Below are 19128 nucleotides of genomic sequence, written 5' to 3'. Positions count from 1 at the left end.
TGATACTTTAATGTATGTTTACATTTTTTTACTTTTTGAAATTGTGTGTGTGTGTATGTATGTGTGTGTGTGTGTGTGTGTGTATATATATATATATATATATATATATATATATATATATATATATATATATATATATATATATATATATATATAAATATATATATAAAAATAAAATATACACACACATGCACCTGTATATCTTGACTATAAATTGTTTTTCCTGAAATAACCAAAGCTAAACCATTCCATTGATCTTCAACTTCAGATTTCTATTTCTTGAAAATTCTATTATTTCTGTGACAACTTGTTGCTGATTATATTTTAAAACACAAATTTTCAAATAAATACATACAACCTTAAAATTAAAACCACTTTCAGCATATTTCTTGTTGCATTTTTTTTTTTTTTCCTGTTATATATCCACATATATATATTTAGCTCATTTAGCATGTTTTTCCCATGCTCACTGAAGCGGGTATCTCAGTGAGCCAGATATTTGCAGCCAGTAGCTCTGTCTATTGCGAACCCATAGTAGTTTTTCAAATAAGAGATTGTTTTCTTATTTCTGTTCTCCCAGGGTTGATGAATCATTGACAGAAGATGCCAGCAGATATCTTCATTCAGAAATGGTGTAGGTTAAAGCTCCATCCCTAGTCATATAGACTTGTTAAGACTGGTTTCTGTGGGGTTTATATTGACCCTGGATAGGAAGCCAGACCAGCACAGGATTTTCCAGCTGAATGAACTGGAGCAATGTGAAATGAAGAGTCTTGCTCAAGAATACAATCCAGGAATCGAAACCAGAATCTTCTATTTATCTGTTACTTGTTTCAATCTTTGAACTGGGGCATGATCTTGAAGAGTTTTAGGCATAAAAAAATCGCCAGCATTTATTATTTTTTTTTCTTATAAAATCCGGTACTTATACTGCAAAGTTATGGGGATGTAAACAAACCAACACAGGAGTAGGAGTTGTATGTAACAAAAACAAAAGTATATTTAATGGGCTTTCACTCGGTTTTTGTCTACCAAATCCACTCAAGATTTTGGTTGGCCCAAGGCTATAGTAGAAGGTAACACCAAAGATGAGCTGAAGGCAAGGATTATGGCAGCATTCACCAAACAAGGGGACCTTCCATAAAAGCTGCAGGAGATTCCAAAGTCATCTGGAGGCCGTGGTTGAAGCCAATGGCGATTTAATGGAATAAATTTATTCTTTAGTATTTCAAGATATTGAGATGTCAGTGTTATTTCCACTTTTGCAAAATTTAGACAATTTATTCACCGCGCCCTGAATATATAATTTTTTAGTTTTAAAGTCTGTCGCATGTAGTTATCTTCCCTGGCTGTGTTATTTCCCTTGTATCAAAAATGTTTTTCTTTTCCATTTCCCTTCCTCCCGCTCTTAATCTTACTTATTTTTATTAAGTAAAAAGGCTAGAGCTCAGTTGGCAAAATTTGTTGAGCATCATACTGGGAACAATTGATCCCACCACCGCTCTCATGAATATCATCATCATCATTGTCATCATAATCCTCAACACTACACCTTTTGTCATCATTACCACCATCATCATGATTGTCATTTTTATTTGTCCTTACCATTATGTTTCAACTGCTGCTGCCGCCTTTGTAATCTTCCTAGCGTCATCGTCTATCTTCTCCTCGTTAAGTCAAGGTCAAGTTGAGTAACCCTATATTTCCTAAAATTGCAATACGATTCCTAGATCAGAATGTGAACTTGTAACCGAATCACTCACTCATTCATGATATGTACTTGAATATCAATGAGTGTTTCTGTGTGTGAGTGCAAATGAGTACATACATATATGTATGAATGTGTGTATCTGTGTGTGTGTGTGTGTGTGCATGTATATTCGTGTGTGCAACAAGAGGTGTTTGTTAATGAACTCCACACTTCAGTAGCTAATCCTCTTGGCCATTTGCACCTCATAAGATATCCTAATCTGCATTAATCAGACATCTCAGCTTATTCCTCCTCGCCAACCACAACCGATGAAACCGGGGGAGGGAGGCTGAATAAAGATTATTAGCTTATAGCTATTTATAGTGTATGCCACTTCATACATAACTAAACTGATCCACTGACTCATCTAATTTGCATCACAGTACATGCACTGACAAAGCAGTTAATTAATTAAATAGCAATGCACTAATGACAGCGAATTTTTGATGAGGGATGGGGCTAGATTTAACTATAATATGAGATGTGTTTGATAGGCATACAATTTTAGACTTGCTGTGGAAAGTGAAAATGGTCTTCATTTGAAGTCTTTACCTCTCTGTGGACAGAAAAATGCAGATTTCACTTGACTGGCTTCTAGTTTGCTTGTAGGACTAATTAATGAATGAATTACTTAACAATGTTGTTATTACATGCATTTTAAGCTCTTGGAAGAAACTAAACAAGAACAAAAGTGAGTGAGAAATTGATGTTATAGATTGGTACAAATGGAGAGGTGCTGTTAGGAGTGGTTGCAACCCCTAAAAAGGAAAAGATAATTCAGCACTCTGAGCTTAAAAGGGCCTCCTGTCACAAAGGAACAATTGGAACTGAAATCAACAATGAATATTGGATAGGTATTATGTATGATTGGGTTCTATTGTCAAAAGCAGGACACATGGACCATATGAAGTCATTTGAAAGTAGAAATGCCCAGGTAGGTAATGATCTTGGACACCAACCACCTTTTATGACTATTATTATTATTCCGATCACTGCCTGGAATCAAACCCAGGGGCATATGGCGTAGTGGTTAAGAGTGTGGGCTACTAACCTCAAGATTCCGAGTTCAATTCCAGGCAGTGACCTGAATAATAATAATAATAACAACAACAACATCGAAAAATACCTTAGGAATGAGAACCCAGGTTCGAAATTTCCCCAAAACACCTGACGAAGGCTGCAGGGTATATCAGCCGAAACGTTAACTACAAACAAGATGAGGACAAATATCCGTCAAATGTAAATAATGATTTGTTATTAAGGCGGTGAGCTTGCAGAATCGTTAGCACGCCAGGTGAAATGCTAAGTGGTATTTCACCTGTCACTATGTTCTGAGTTCAAATTCCACCGAGGTCAGCTTCCCTTTCATCCTTTTGGGGTCGATAGATTAAATAATCAACTAGTCCCCTGCCACCCAAACGTGAGGCCTTGTGCCTCCAGTAGAAAGGATTATTATTACATGTGATGGTTACTTTGTTTTTTTTTGTTGTTGTTGCTGTTTTATATTTATTTATTTGAAAGATTCGAACAATGGATGCTTTAAGGAAACAGGAAATTGAAGTGGGTGAAAAGAGGAAAGACGGAGATTAAAGTGGGAGTCGGTTGAGCATCTGACGGAGAAAGAACGGTGAAGAGGAAACGAAGGAACATTCTCCTGTTTGTATTTGTATGTGTGTGTGGGTGGGTCGATGGGAGGGGACAGGAAATCTCATGTTCACACTCTTAGTCATTGAAAACAACGAAAGCGCTATTATTATTATTATTATATTTATAATTATTATCATTATTATTATTATTAAGGTGGAAAGCTGGCAGAATTGTTAGCATGCTGGGTGAAATGCTCAGTAGCATTTTGTCTGTCTTCATGTTCTGAGTTCAAATGCCGCCAAAGGCTCCTATTTGTTGTTCGATGGCTTGTAATGACCCCTTGTTGCAGTGAAAAAACAGAACGGTTGTGGATGTGTCTTTTATTTTAGCTTTTGAGGACTTAGTCCAAAGAGAGAAAGGCCTTTGAAGAAGCTATCCTCAAACCGAAGACTGATCCAGGATGCTTTCAGCAGTGTGGACTTTTCTGAAGGTACCCATAGACCAAATGCGGGTGTCAAACAGGGTAGTGAATCAACCCTTTAACATTCAGATTACTCTGTCAAATGAAACCCTAATTTATTCACATTGTTTTGAATTAATCATGCGTTTGATCTTGTAGCTATTAAAATTCAAAGATGTGATAGTTTATTTTTAGAATGACATTGCAGGGTGTGACAGGCCAGATCTGGCCAATTTGAACATAAAACAACACCTTCAACACAGAGACAGTTCTTTAATGGGTTTCCAAATTTCATTTACAAGATTTTGGTCAACCGGAAGCTAAGGGGCTTGTTCAAGGTACCATACTGTGGGACTGAACCTGAGACCATGCGGTTACAAAGTGAACCACACACTGTGTCTGTACCAGTTCTTTTACCATCTGACACAACTTCTGTTGGGGGTATTCATGCAGAAGACTGACTTCAGTGTATCTCACTATTCTTAGCTTTCTTTTTTTAATTGGTGAGTCTGGAGAAAGTGGCTTAGCGGTAAGAGTATTGCACTCATAATCTAGCGATTGCGATCTCAATTCTTAGGCCGGGTGGTGTATTGTGTTCTTGAGCAGACCACTTCATCTCATGTTGCTCTGCAATCGCTTTGACACAATGGGACTGAACCCAGAACCATGTGGTTGGTAAGCAAGCTACTTACCACACAGCAACACCTATGCCCAAATCCTGTGCATTCCTAGAACTACATAACAACAAGGTATGAAATGACAGGAGGTACATCTACACTGACATAATGCGTGTGTGTAGGAGATGGGTTGAACTGGACACGATGAGAGAGAGAGTGGATGACTAAGAAGAAGGGGTTTGGAAGAAAGGTGTGAGGAAGGAGAAAAAGGAAGGCTTTGCAAAAAAGAGGAAAGAATAGTTGATAGGAGAGAATAGAAGATAAAGAGAGGGAAAGAGTGAGAGAGAGAGAGGAATGAGAGTAGTAGGAGTAGGAGCTGTTAGAGAGAAAGTGAGATAATGAAATGTGGAAGTAAAGAATTAAGAGAAAGATAGGGAGGGACAAAAGAAAGGCAGGGTTGATAGAGAGGCAGAAGAGATGGGGGAAATATAGATATGGGAGAGGTAAGAGAGAGGGAGGAAGAGAGAACATGACCGTAATCTAATGACTGAAACAAGTAAAAGATGTATATACATACACACACACGTATCTACACTCATCCAGGTTACACATTGATACACGCATGTACACAGGTATATATCTATATACACTCATGGATGCACACATAGAGACAGAGAAGTGAAAGAGACTTAGAAGAAGGACGAAATATAGAGGAACGTGTGGATAAAGAGAGAGAGAGACAGTTGGGTAGATAGATAAGTAAAGAGAGAGAGAGGGAGAAAGTTGGGTAGATAGATAAGTAAAGAGAGAGAAGGAGAGAGAGAGAGACAGTTGGGTAGATAGATAAGTAAAGAGAGAGAGAGGGAGAAAGTTGGGTAGATAGAGAGACAGAAAGAGAGAAAGCTGAGTAGTTAGAGGGGTAGGTAGATAGATAGATAAATAGACAGACAGACATAGATAGATATGGAGACTCATAGATAGAAAAAGTAAAGAGAGAGATATAGGGAAGTATGTATGTCGGTGAAAATAGTGGAGGGAGGAGATCTTGTGATGTTTCACATGCTCGCTTCTCCAAACACATTATTAATTGGTTGGTGTGGAGGGAAATGATAGTGTGACAATGTAAAGAGAGGAGATAGGTGACAGGAAATAAGAATGACACTAAGAGAATGTCTACAAGTCTGTGTGAATTGATATAGGAGTGTTCAACATGAATGAATGAAAATAGCGAGATCGATAGATAGACGGATGGGTAGATAGATAGGTAGGTAGGTAAGAAGATGACTAGGTAGTAGGTGGCTGGGTAGAGGTATATAAGTTGGTAACTAGGTAAGTTGATATTGTATATATATATACATATAAGTGTGTGAATATACACACACGCGCGCACACGTTGGTAGAAAGGTGTGTTGTAGAGAGTAGAGATTACAGAACAGATATATATATATATATATATATATATATATATATATATATAGATAGATAGATAGATAGATAGATAGGTAAACAGGTACATAGAGACATGGATAGATAAATGGATTGATACATCTTTCGAAGTGTAGATAGTTACTTTGATAGACATTGATAAATAGCTAGATAGATAGAGAGAGAAAGAAAGAAAGAAAAGTCAGTCGTAGTGGAACAGGTGGATTGCTATAAAGAAATTATAATATAGCTACAAAGAATGAGAGAGAGAAATAGTAACCAAGAGAAAGAAAGTATAGAAGAAGGAAGTTAGAAAAAGCCGACATGTAAATTGAAAGAGAAGAATAGATCGATTGTAAAGAAGAGAGAAAGACGAAGAGAAAAACTACAGCAAGAATGGAAATAAATTTAAATATCAAATAACAGAAGTAGTGCCAGATATAATGCAATAGTAACAGATTGTATGTATGTATGTATGTTATAGCTGTGTGCGGATGGACGTGTGTGTGTATATGTGCACAAGAGTGTTCCCCTAGGTATGTATGCGCGCACACACACACACACATAATATCGTTGGATTTGAAAGAGAGATGCACGAAAAAGAACAACTCAGAATGAATGAAGAAAAAGAAAAACATGTAATTTGAAGAAAAAAATAGAAATAATAAGAAGCAAAATAAAACTGCAAGATATGATACATAGATAGATAGAGAGAGAGAGAGACTGAAAGAGAAGGCAGACAGACAGAGACACATCCATAGAGAGAGAGAAAGAGAGGAGAGGTCAGGGGTCATGATGGCGACGTTTCCTAGTAGTAGTTGTAAGAGCGTGGCATGTTTGAGAGAAAGAGATGGATGGAAGAGAGATCTAGCGAAAATAAACACCATCCTTAATACAACATAACGACGGACGAACCGACATGGGAGCCTCTAGGTGCATGGTCGCTCAGAATGCGAGAAATAGCAGTCAACTGTTCATTAAATCCCACTCGACTTTGACTGGATAACGTAATCCTTCCTAGATACACGATGCCTGAATAAATGACGGCGGTGGTAGGGGTCGTGCCTGGAACGCCATGACCCTACCACCGTCTATTTAATAAGTACTGACCTGGAGCTAAACGTGGAGCTTCGACGTGGTCGCCTGACCTGCTAGAAATAACAACCAAGTCTTCCTTAAATCATATCCTTATTGTCTTATATGTGAAGCCCCGAGGTAGCTCGCAAAAATAGCGGGTTGTTTACAGTTGAAATCCCTTTCATCACAGATTTGATTGATCCGGGGCTGACCGAGGGTTAAATAACAATACATAAAACAACCAATACGTATGTATGTATGTACGTATGTATGTATGTATAATGTGTGAGTAATAAGCATAAATTATAACCCCCATATATGTTTATACACACACGTACATATACATACATACATTTCGTAAATATAGCAAATATTTCTTTGTGCAAAGGTTATTAGCAAAGAATTTAATATAATTATGAAAAAAATAATAATGATTTCACTGTAATAATGTAATTAACTGTAATAAACTAACCCCCCCCCCCAACTACACACACACATATATATCTATGTGTGTGTGTACAGAGAGGGGGAAGAATGAAAGAAAATGAAAAGTGGTTGAATATTTTGAAAAAAAGAATGAAGAGTTGTATAGGAAGAAAAGAGGAAACGAAGCAATTGTATGAAGAAGATGAAAGGGAGAGAGAGACAGACTAACACATACATACATATCTTTATATATAAATATATATATGTATGTGTGTGTATAACGGAAAGTGTGTAGTGGGTGTAGGGGAGAGGAGAAGAAAAAGAAGTAGTAGCATCTTAAAGGGCCGTCGCTCAGTTTCGTAAGTATAATCAGTAGTTTCTGTCGAAAGAGAAGTAGTAGTAGTAGTAGTGGCTGAGAGTGGGAGGAGTAAGAGGAAGAGATGACGACGGTGAGTGTGGAACTACTCTCACACACACACATCATTTTGTCGTTTATAATGTTTCTGCTGCACGCATTGGCGTCATTTAATTAAGGATTTACAAAGTGATATATATATATATATATATATATATATATATATATATATATATATGTGTGATATTTAATTGGTAAGTCCCTTCTTCGTTATTGTTTAAAATAATTTAGCAAGATTCTAAAAATCATCCTTGTTATTGCGAGAACAATAATCGTTTCTTTATTATCGTTATTATTAATACATAATTTTTCTTCTGTTAATTCTTACTGTTACACCATATTTCGTTGAGAACTGTTTCAAACAGTAATTTCGTTTGGAGAAATGCTTGTATATACGTATATATATATATATATATATATATATATATATATATATATATATATATATATATATATGTATGTATACACACACGTCTATTTATCATCTCTAACTATACAGCCGTCTGTGTGTATGTACCCACCTCCTTTTAACGATCAAGTGGGTGTTAAGGTGCTCGTTTTTTTTTTCCTCTTAGGTTCACTGCAGCCGCTAAAGGAGCTGATAAGGGTTAAGGTAGGGGGTAGATAACGCTGGGCCCAACATTCATCGTCTACCACTATTTCTAACACTTTAAGGTAGTTTTTTTTTTTACCTGTCTCCTTTTTCGCTTCTCTTTACAAACTTCCAACACTATACATACATTTACATACACACAGGTCTATACATATAATACAAGAGAGGGTACATTAGTTCCAAAGATATATATATACACACAGAACAGTTATATAGTTGCATTTCGTATAAGCGGTGGGTATGATTGTTTTGTAAATAGCTATAGAAGAATTTCAGTTGATAGATGGAAGACGGGTATAATATTCGCATGTATAATGTATACATGTTAATTTGTGTATAATGTGTAAATATTAACGTGTACATGATGTATGGAAATTAATATACAGTTAATTTGGTTATTTGGTGCATGTATAATGCAAGGTCTTTTTGTTTTGTTTTTCTTTTTCCTGTCGTTGCTGTAAAATTTATTCATATGTCTGTAATGCTGTTCTTCGAGCCATCATCGTCTCCTATATCCAATTCCTTCTGTCCACATATTGGCTGTGAAAGAAGGTTCTTGTCACATTCACCCGTTCTGTTCTTCTGTATACACACTCACAGCGATGGCGTTAGTCGAATGCACCACACATACACATACACCTGCATGTATGGACAAGGGTTTGGACGAAAACCTCTGTAAGTTTTTGTGTACATGACAATATGTATGCCATGTATGCGTGTGTGTGTGTATGTATACTTTTCTATATGTATGGCTTTGTGCATTTCTACATGTCTATGTATAACTCTGTAACTACATGTTTATATGTATTCCTGTTTGTACATCTCTCTATATATGCCTGTGTGTATGTATACTTGTGTATATGTATGGCTGTGTGTGTGTGTGTTTGTACATGTTTATATGTAAGCCTGTGTGTGTTTACATGTCTATGTATGCTTGTGTGTATGTATTCTTGTCTATATGTATGCATCAGTGTGTGTATGTACATCTGTGTGTGTGCATACATTCTGTGTCTATTTGTCTCATACATATGTATGCGTGCATATGTCAGTATGTGTTTGTGTACGTCTGTTTGTATGCCTTTGTGTCTGTATGATTCTGTCTGTATTGCTGTGTACGTGTGTCTCGCAATGTGTAGACTGTAGACTCGCATACATCCACGAGTGTGTATGTATGTCTCGACCATTACAATTTGTATAACTATGTTTATATGCAACGGTTAATGTGTGTATAGCTGCCTACCAATGTATGTCTGTGTGAGCAACGTTAGTATCAGCCAGTGTATATAACCATACACGCGCACATGTACACACATAAAAAACATAAATATACGTGCTTTTATGTACACATACACGTGTATGAATAAATATGCCTGTCTGCATGTATGTATATGTGTATTGTATATCTGGATTCATGTAATTATTTTCCTTGTTTGAAATATTTGTGTACATATGTATATACATAGCTATCGTTCTTCCTCATGCAATCTGTCGTATGTATATAAACAGCACACACACACACACACACATAATGTATGTATATATGTATATACTGACATAGTACATATATATACATCATATACATATATGTTGTATAAATATATGTATATTTATATGTTTAAATATACATAGTACATACACTTGAAACAGGTGCAGGTTTTGACTGTGTGGTAAGAAGCTTGCTTCTCAACCACACGGTTTCGGGTTCAGTTCCATTGCTTTCTAATATAGCTCTGGGCCGACCAAAATCTTGTGAGTAGATTTGGTAGATGGAAACTGAAAGAAGCCTGTTGTAAATATTATGTGTGTATTTTTATGTTTGACCCCCCCCCCCCCCCCCACTGCCACTTCCAACCGGCATTGGTTTGTTTACGTATCCGTAACTTAGCGGTTCAGCAAAAAGAAACCGATAAGGAAAATAAAAATAAGATAGAAAAAGTAAAAGATGTATATTTTATTTGTTGATTCTGAAGAAGAATCTGGCACCATTGACCATAGCAGACCTTCAAGACTAGTGAGGTAGGGTGGCGGGGGTTGACGGGTGGGAGTAGGGATGGCTGGTGCTAAATGTTCTGTTTAAAGGGCCACAAACAAACTCTTGCTGGAGGCCAATGTTCTGGGGGTAGAAAGGACTTGGGGGAAGGGGTGCATGTACATATAAGAAGTGGGAATGAGAGATGGAGAGATTAATGGGACAGGGTACCTGAATGGTAGAGGTATGAGACCAGCCACTTTCTTAAAGTGGAGGCCATTATATATATGTGTGCATAGCTAACCTCAATATGAGCTGCACTAGGTTCATCTTCCAAATTTGTTTAATTGAAGCAGTTATTCTCTGAAGGTGCTCAACATCTAATTAGTTGAGGCGATGATCAATATATATCTGAAATAAATATGCAAGAAATAAATGAATCTCAGATATACTCCTGTAAAGGAAATGTGTGTATATGTATGTTTGTGTAGTCTTCCAGGACATCAGGATGTTTCTATGATTCCTTGTTTCTTCAGATAGTGTAGAGACAGCTTTCTTGTGAAGCCATTCCATAAATTGCAATTGGCCACGAGGAATGAAAGATAAATTGAGTAAAACACACAGGTGTATGATGCAAGCAAACTTAGATTGTCATTAGACAATAGACGAAGCCACATTCCATATTAAAATTTAATCTAATTAGCATGAAGTTACCATCATCATCATAATGTCCACTCTTCCATGCTTGCATAAATCAGGCATATTTTTGTTGTGGTGGATTTTACTACAGCTGGATGCCTTCCCTGTTCCCAACCTTTGCCCATTTCCAAGTTATATTTCCCCTTGACCAGACATGTTTTCACAGGAAATTGGAAATGAATGACAACTGCCTGCTTGATCGCAGCACTCTGCTATCACGTGATGTCACATGATGTCAAGTATCACGTGATGTCAAGGCAATTGGACAGTAATATAAACACACACACACACACACACACACTGGTGTCAATGTTATAATGCTGCAGAGAAAGCTGCACACGACTGTCAAAGGTGAGTCTAGAGTGGAATCATTACTCAGAATTTCTCCTTCCTTGTCTCCAGGTGATCAGGAGACCTGAAGGTTAGGAACGTGTGTGTGTACATACACACACACACACACACACACACATATATATATATATATATATATATATATATATATATATATATATGTGTGTACATACACACACACACACACACACACATATATATATATATATATATATATATATATATGGGAGAATATACAAAAAATAACAACAGACGAGGACAGGTGGTGTAAATAACAAAAGTATATATTAGTATATATATATACACACACACACACACACACACACACACACTTTCTTTCCTTTCCTGAGCATCCAATAACACTGTACTTATTCCACGTCCTCGTGTTGTTGTTTTTCCTTGCTTGTTCATGTTTGGATTGACTATAATATATATATATGTGTGTGTGTGTATTTCCTATCTATCTATCTATCTATCTGTCTAATCTGTCTGTCATACAAATAAGCTTGCATTTGTAGGCTGACATCCTGTGTTACTGAATACTGAACCATAACAGATGAACTAAATGGGTACCATGTCCAAACCCCTGTTCTTTTTTTTTTTTCCCCTCTCATTTTTGATGTGCTCTTATATTATAGACTGCATCAGACTGTGCAGGACCCTGGGTGAATATGAGATTTAACAATGAACTGAAACCTGGGCAGAGCAATTGTCACCTGCTGAGGGCATCCAATCCTATGTGTTTGTACGTTAGTAGTATTTCGTCTGCCATTATGTTCTGAGTTCGAATTCTGCCGAGGTCGACTTTGCCTTTCATCCTTTCGGGGTCGATTAAATAAGTACCAGTTAATCACTGGGGTTCGATGTGATCGACTTAATCCCCTTGTCTGTCCTTGTTTGTCCCCTCTATATTTAGCCCCCTGTGGGCAATAAAGAAATATATATGTGAGGGGTGCTGAGAAGTTCCTGGCTTTCAGTAAAAGAAAATATAGGAAGATCATTCAATTATTCAATATATCACACCCCCCCTCTCAGATTCACACACTTGTATTGCAGTGACCCTTCAGTTTTTCTAAGCTTTGTAAAAGAACTTGGAAGGTTGGGACTCCAACCAGGCCATTCATGATACCCAGGAACTTTTCAGCACCCCCTCGTGTGTGTGTACATATATATATATATATATATGTGATGGACTGGCATTCCATTCAGAGGTAACGTTGGCCTGCCTTCCTGTCTACCCAGTGGGGTGGCATCATCCAAAGGCTGCAATGTTTTGAAGCGCATTGTGGCCAGCGGTGTTTAACAACGTCTGATTGTCAGATTGATAGAGTGATGTGCATGTCTTTGTGTGTACCCTTGTTTTTACATCTCAGGGTAGTTGTCAATGAGCGTCACCATAAGACAAGTGATATTGTTCGTTTCCAGTCTTCTGTGAAAAACATGACTGGCCATGGGTAAATATTACCTGACTTGGAATCAGGTGAGCATTGGCGACAGGAAGGGCATCCGGACGTAGAAAATTCACCTCATTGCGTTCCGTCTAACCCATGCAAGCATAGAAAAGTAGACGTTAAGAGGACGACGACGATGGCATTATACATGCATGCATACATACATACGTTCGTGTGTGTGTGTATGTATATATATATATATAATGTTACACACACACATGCATATGAGCAACAATTTGTATCAACATGTGTGTGTATATATATATATATATATATATATATATATATATGCTTCACATCTCGTGTGTGTGCAATCGCATAAATTTGTATGAGCATATGTTTAATGTCGGTGGTTAGAGTGGAGGAAGTAACGACGGCGACTTTGAACCTTCAGTGTCAGTCTACATGTTGCTGAAAATATTGGTAATAAAAGAAGCCAGTTGCAGCTAAAAGAGAACGGCGGGTTCTACGTAACGGTTCTGATAACAGCAGCAGCAGCCCATGTAACCAACCCCACTCGCACACATACATGTTTGTAAATTGACACACACACACACACTTATAACCAGAAGAAATTGTGCTTGTATATATATATATATATATATATATATATATATATATATATATATATATATATATATATATATATTTAATTATATGTATTTATTCTATCCTAATAAGTAATAATTCTGATAGAATAAATGGGTTAATAGAAACCAAGGTAGCAAAGATCACAAAATAACTGTGGTGTAATTCCTGTTGGTGAGGCAGAAACTCCTTGATATTTAGGGTATTTGAGTATATTTAAAAATTCCTTAAATTTATATATATATATATATATATATATACACTCACAAACACGCGTAGAGAAAGAGAGAGGGTGCCTCTGCACCTATGCACTTTTTCACTGCAGTGTTGGGTGGGTGCTTTTGTTGCTGTGTGGTAAGGGTCTGCTCAACATGAATCGGGATTCGGAAAACTGCTATGAATGAAAAGATAGGGGATGAAGGAAACTCATTACAATTCACTCCTCCTCTTCACTCCCTCTCTCACTCTATCCATCTATCAACTCGCTCTTCTCACTCTCTCTCCCCATCTGTCGTCTCTCTCTCTCCTTATCGTTTCATAGCTCTTTAAATAGCTCTCCTCTTCTTCTCTATCTTTCTCTAAATACTCCAATGGATTATTACATTGTTTATTAAAGCACACACAGACACTACGAAACACTACTCCCTCCCTAACAAGTAGTTCTTCTTCTTTTATATTATTATTTTTGTTTTTATTGTTAGTTCAGGATGCCTAATGACCATATTTTCAAGTCTTTCCGTTTTAGCATCACACAAACTCTCTCTTTATCTCTCTCTCTCTCTCTCTCTCTTCCACACACACACAAACACACACACACACATGCGTGTGAGTGTTTATCTATCTATCTATCTATCTATCTATCTATCTATCTATCTATCTATCTATCTATCTGTCTAATCTGTCTGTCTGTCTGTCATACAAATAAGCTTGTCTGTGTGTATAAATGTATATATATAATCATAATATAAATATGTATACGTGTGTGTCCATATACACACATATACATGCTTGTATAATGTGTATGTGTGTGCCTATATATAGCAAGCAACACGTTATATATTTGTATGTATATATGGTTGTATGTATAACTTTGTCTGATGTTTCCTCATTCCATGTAAATTAATAAACTCCAAAATTTCTGAGGGTTTATTTAAAATAAACCTCGAAAATGATTCCAGGAACTACTACTACTACTACTACTACAAGCATTATAGATAATTAGATCAGGATTGATTTAGGGAGGGGATTATCAACCTCAGGCAACAGGGTAGCCTCTACGTGGTCGCACTATCTGCTAGAAATAGCAACCATATCTCAAAACGACACACTATCATCATAAGGGAAGGGCTACCTCTTAAATTCTTTATCCCTGGAAAATATTTGGGATAGTCATGTATGGAAGTAGCAGTCTACTCTGTAACATGGTTGGCATTAGGAAGGGCATCCAGTAGGGTCAGTTGGGCAGCATCTGTGAGAAAAACAGCACTGTGATGCAATTCACTCTGCCAGAAATTTGGAAATGACATGCTGCACTGCTTGGTATTCATGCTGGAAGCTCCAATACGAACATCTCAGAGTGTTTGGGTGTCAATCTGAGGACAGTGCAATCTGAGAACATGTACTGAGAGTGATAAAAATCAAACATCCAGTCAACATCATGGTGTTTGGAGTGATCACAAGTGATGGTGATGTTATGCCTCCATTCATCTTCCCACACGACCTCAGACTCAATACGGAGACCAACATCAAATGCCTGGAGGAGGTAGTGGTGCCCTGGGTTAAGAGGGTGGCTGTTTGAAGACTCTATGTCTAGCAACAGGACTCTGCACCATGCCACACATGACAAATGATCGAAAACAGTGGGTTTTATGCCAAATTGATTTTGAAAAATGAAACCTGGCCATGAATAATGTGCAAGAAGTCAGGAAGGGGTCTTCAGAATTGGAGCCAGATGAAGTACTCCCAGATCTAACATCACCTCGCCTATGAAGGGCACAGCCCCTGTTGGCTGTATTTACCAGCTTGTAGCTGTTTGTTGAGAGTAAGTCCATTTTTTTGGGTCATTTTTGCTACTTGTACTGAGCTTTCATTAAATTCACTAGAGGGCAGCACATCCTTTTCCATCCTTGCAGTTCTCTTCAGTTGTAACTTGAAGACATTGTTGAGGGCATGATTGAAAATGAGTGTTTGTCTTGAGTCATTCCAACCTTGTCTCCTACACCAGCCGTCCCCAACGACCATACCACAGACCAGTGACATCACCATCATCATCGTCATAAATTTCACTATCACAGTTTGCTGGAGGTTTTTGCATTGTATATGTATTATACATGTAATAATTAAATTATATATTATGCACTTTGTCTTGTTATCCCCTGGTCTGTGGAGAAACTGTCTTACATGAAGTTGGACCATGGTGCAATAAAGGTTCGGGACTGCTGCCCTACACAATCTCTTTTACCATATGTCACCAGATGGGATCAAACTGCCTGCCCTTCTCTGCCAAAGTGGCAAAGCGTTTCTCACGATGGAGTCGCGTGATAGCCGAATCTTTTCCAATTTGCAACGTTTGACAACTCCACAAATCAGCATCACCTTGACACTTACCTACTCCCCGTTTTATCTCCTATGTTTAATTAAGCTTAATTAAAGTATCATGTTTATTTGCTTTCTCTCTATTAATCACAATTACTCAGATAAGAATAATTACCACCACTAATAGTGTCATCTTTGTTAATTACTATAGCATTCACTACATCAAGTATGCCAGGGGCAACTTTACTGTGAAGTTTTCATACAGGAAGTGTCCCTGGGCGTTTTCTACCAGACCCTCTACCATTTAACAATGGATTGCTTTCATAACATTTAATTGATGACGGATAAAATCTTGGCGAAGGTAAAGAATACGCACACCACCCGTTTTCGGGGGGTTAGGGTTACCTCGAAAACAGGTGCGTATTCTTTAGCCCCACCCAAAATCTTATACTCACCTATGTTGGCTAATGCTGCCAGGTGATCCGAGCATTAGAAATAAAATGAAATTAAAAAAGTGTAGCAACACGTTTTCCGTAGATTCGAACTCAGAACCTTCACCTCTATCCTGAAAGTCCAATATCGTACGGACTCAGCTGTTTTGCGCCTTCTGTCTCACTCACTTTCTATCTCTCTCATGAGTGTTGTATATAATGTCGATATAGTCCACACGTGTGCTTAATCCTTATTCCACTCAGTTCTTTTCAAGCTACTCGGTACTCCTTTCTCTCGAACTCCATTAATTGGTTGAGGTTTTTTTTTTTTTAACTCCTTCAAATATACAGAGCTTTTTTTTTTATGTGAACCTCTCGGCGGAAATTGCCGCGCGAATTGTTCTTGGCAGACGAGGATGCGAACCGCTGATCCTTCATCTTCGACCTGAAGTCCAACATCATTTCGACTGTAATATCCACAGCAATCGTCTTTTGTGTGGATTAAACAATAGTATGTGAGTCAGGGATGGCAAAGTGACAGAACGGGTGAGTGTCGGACGAAATGACTTCACATCTTAGACATCATCATTATATATTATTATGAGAGTTCAAATTCCGCCAGAGTCCAATTTCGTCTTTTGTCCCTCTGGTGGTCGATAAATTACAGCTCCAGTCAACTTCTGAGCTTGATGAGATTAACTGGCTCCCCCACTCCCTCAAAATTGCTGGCCCTGTGTCAAAATTAGGGAGAATAATAATAATTATTATTATTAGAGTTCAAATTTCTACCTTTGGGGATCGATAAATTAAAGTATCAGCCTGGATCTTTAAGTGCCTAACCCCTTCTTCGCCACAATTTTCGGGCCTTGTGTCCATATTAAAAACAAATATTGCCTTTGTGGAGCAAATGATTGTGGGATTTCATTGCTTCTACATTCTTAGTTCAAATCCTGCTTGGGTCGACTTTGTCTTTCATTGTTTTGTGGTCGACAAAATAAATATTAGTTCAATTCCGGATGGTTACAGTCGTCTTTAACCAACCTCCAAACTTCGAGGCTGTAAGAAATTATAATAGAAACGATTAGTTACAATGCAAGAAAACTTTATAATTGAGAGAGAAAGAGAGAGAGAGTGAGTGTGTATGTGTGTGTGTTCAGTTGATGTCGGTGAATTTGAAAACCTTAATTCTAAAAATACTGACTTAGCCCTCACCACATATTTTAGCTGTAAGGTTTCCTTCTGTCTGTACTTTGTAAAAAATTTAACCCAATTGCAGCCTGTCACACTAACACCATTTCAGCGTGTCATTGATACATAAATGGTATGTCAGAGCTGGACAGCTACACACACGCACGCACGCGCACATATGCACACGCACAGACTTTGGCTGGCTCATCTTGGATTACATACATACATTGTTACTGAAACCTGTTCCACGTATACACACACACACACACACACACACACTGACTGCCTCTTGGATTATATTAATGAAATTTGTCACACACTCACACGCACTTTCTCTCTCTCACACACACACACTTGTATTTGTCAGCGGATATCTTCGTAAGTGGACGAAATCCGGTGCAGTTTTGAAGATTGGAGTGAAATAGGATTTATAAATTATCATATAATAATGATGATGATTAATAATAAACAAAAAAAAAAGGTCAAAACAAAACAGACTACAGTTTATGAACATAAAATAGTTCATCATAACTAATAACAGTGGACCAAGTACTGCACTAAATTTAGCCATGTTTCCCTCATTATTCTAAATAGCATTTAGGTTAACTCGGAAATAATTTAGGAGCTCGCACGATCTGCTAGAAATAACAGCTGATTTTGAACTTACTCCTTGTTGGCTTTTATACAAAAGGATAACATTAATTCAATCTACGAATCTCGAGTTGCTAGAAATCACTACTAGATCTCCCTCAAATCAGGACGTACTGTCTTAAATAACACAATACAGACCAATATCTAAATAGATGGGATAACCACGGTTGGATTAACTTTGTTTGATCCATCAAAGTTGGCTTAGGGTTAAAGAACAGCAACAACATGAACATTACAAACGAAGGCAATTTATCCCCAAATGTATGTGTGTTTGGGTTATTGTTCATGTTCAGTATCAGGTCCCTGTTCCAGCAGATTTAGGGGCCAGTCATAACCCTTGTATCGTTTTGTATCCGCCAGTGTTTTTTGTTTTTTTACTTATTTAAGATGACATTGTGTTATTTCGCTGCTATTTTTGGCTAGTCGACTGACCAATTCTATCTTTCTCTGCCACAAAGGCCTGGCTTCGTCGTGTAAATATTGATGTATAATCGATTTTAAGTGAAGTCTGTGTTTCCGATGATTTATTTTAATTGAATTCCTGTTGATATTTGGACCTCAGAGAAATCAACCGTTCGTTACGATCCGACCACATATCCCAGCTCCTTCACAACATTTTATTGGAATAATAACCTCCCCACCTCTTTATTAATGAGAATACAAAAAAGAGGGTTTGGTTCCGTGTAACCTTTCTTTCTTCGCCTTGGTGTTGGATGAATTAAAAAAGGCTTAAAATCATTTTAATTTGTCCCCACACCCCACCATTTCTATCTTTGTCTCTCCCACCCGTCGCCCACGCTAGACTTGCTAGAAATAACAACTAAATCTCTTGGAAATAAGACCCATTTTGTAGAGAGAGTACTCCAATGTTTATCCAAGGGAAAAGTTGCCAAAT

General features: G+C 37.5%; 1 protein-coding gene across 48 annotated transcripts in view; it reads left to right on the top strand.

Annotated features, from left to right (window-relative positions):
* Positions 1–6635: 6635 nt before the first annotated feature.
* Positions 6636–19128, top strand: part of LOC106878301 (uncharacterized) — a 176227-nt gene continuing 163734 nt past the window's right edge. For 46 of the 48 annotated variants that reach the window (XM_089340389.1, XM_089340423.1, XM_089340405.1 and 43 more), the window contains exon 1: positions 7811–7951. The gene's annotated coding sequence lies outside the window, so the exon portion shown is untranslated. Of the gene's footprint in view, positions 7702–7810; positions 7952–19128 lie in introns of those variants that run through there. The other 2 variants (XM_089340415.1, XM_089340376.1) reach the window with 1 other exon arrangement.

The sequence above is a fragment of the Octopus bimaculoides genome, chromosome 23, assembly GCF_046866305.1.
Source record: "Octopus bimaculoides isolate indiv1 chromosome 23, ASM4686630v1, whole genome shotgun sequence".
Taxonomy (NCBI): Eukaryota; Metazoa; Mollusca; class Cephalopoda; order Octopoda; family Octopodidae; genus Octopus; species Octopus bimaculoides.
This window is presented reverse-complemented; position numbering and strand designations above follow the sequence as displayed.